This window comes from Octodon degus, unplaced genomic scaffold (assembly GCF_000260255.1).
Source record: "Octodon degus isolate 3935 unplaced genomic scaffold, OctDeg1.0 scaffold00057, whole genome shotgun sequence".
Classification (NCBI taxonomy): Eukaryota; Metazoa; Chordata; class Mammalia; order Rodentia; family Octodontidae; genus Octodon; species Octodon degus.
Genome location: NW_004524633.1, coordinates 3950381 through 3951693, shown reverse-complemented (window position 1 = coordinate 3951693; position 1313 = coordinate 3950381).

The following is a 1313-nucleotide window of genomic DNA, read 5'->3' as shown; positions in this document are numbered from 1 at the left end:
TCGCTTTGCCCTGTCTGATCATCTTCAGCGTCTGCTTGTACCCCAGCACGTATTTTCCACTTTTCATAACAAGTTGGAGCCTAGAGTTGATGGACTCCAGAGATTTTTTCATGTTCTTTGTGGCCACCATCTTCCTGTCTTAGGTGCGGACGGCCCTCAACCAGTAGCAGCCGCCAAGATGGCCGGGGAACCAGAAAGGGCGCTTTTTAATTTTTTAAATTTTAGTACAAGGCCTACAGGGTCTCACTACATAGATCTGACTTTTAGTGTTCAGCCTCCCAAAGAGCAGGGATTACAAGTGCGCACAACCATGCCCAGTCTCAGTCACCTTCTCAGTGCACCCTGGGGGCAGGGCTGGCACAGCATGCTTCGGATCGAAACCCTGGCCGCAGCGCTCTGCCTAAGCAGGTGCTGAGCTATTTGGCAGGCCCTAGAATGCTTCTAAGCACATAGAATGAACAACATGAGGTCACACACCAGTGCTGATTTGCTGGGGAACATCTGAGCTGGTTCCTTTTCTGTCTCTGAAGACAGACTGGAAGTGTCACAGGGAGATGCTGTTGTGAGAGGGAGTGATGTGGCGGTGGAGCCAGGAGAGCCGCGATGCTGGTGGAGGTTACTCACCTGTAAAACAGGGCAGTAATAGCTCTTATTCCTCAGCTTATTGTAAGAGCGCTGCAAAGCCTTGTGTCAGGAATAGATGATGATGCGTGTGAGTAACAAGTGACCGAGGACACTCGGTTGCCCTGCCTTCCCTCTCCCTCAGTCACATTGCAGATTTACAGTTCCTGCGAAGTTCATTACTCAGACAAGTTACATTCACCTCCTCAGGAAAAGGCTCAAGGGAATGGGGTGGGGGCGCGTGTGATGGCATTTCCCACAGTGAACTTCGTTAGTGCACAAAGTGGCAGCTGCACAAGATAGTGCTTACTGTACTAGTGTTAGAGGAAGAGGAAGTAGTACTTACTGTACTAGTGTAGAGTGTTAAAGGAAGCAGCATGGAGGGGAGAAATGTGGTTGGAGGTGGCTTAGAAGACTTACTGAGGAAGTATTGACTGCTTCTGTGTCTGTGCAGGTAGGAGGGTGTGACTGGTGCTGAACTTGAGTGGGCCGATTGCCAGTGACCCCAGCACCCTCTCCTCTTCTGCAGGGATGGCTGGTCATTTTCGCTCTGCAGTTGGATTGTATGTGGGACACATGGCTGGCATTCTTTGCTCCTGGATTGTGTGATCCAATCCAGTCTGATCCACTCTGCTCCAATTAGCTTCTCCCTCTGTGAGTGGGGAGTTTCCCACAAGTGTTTTTATTTATTT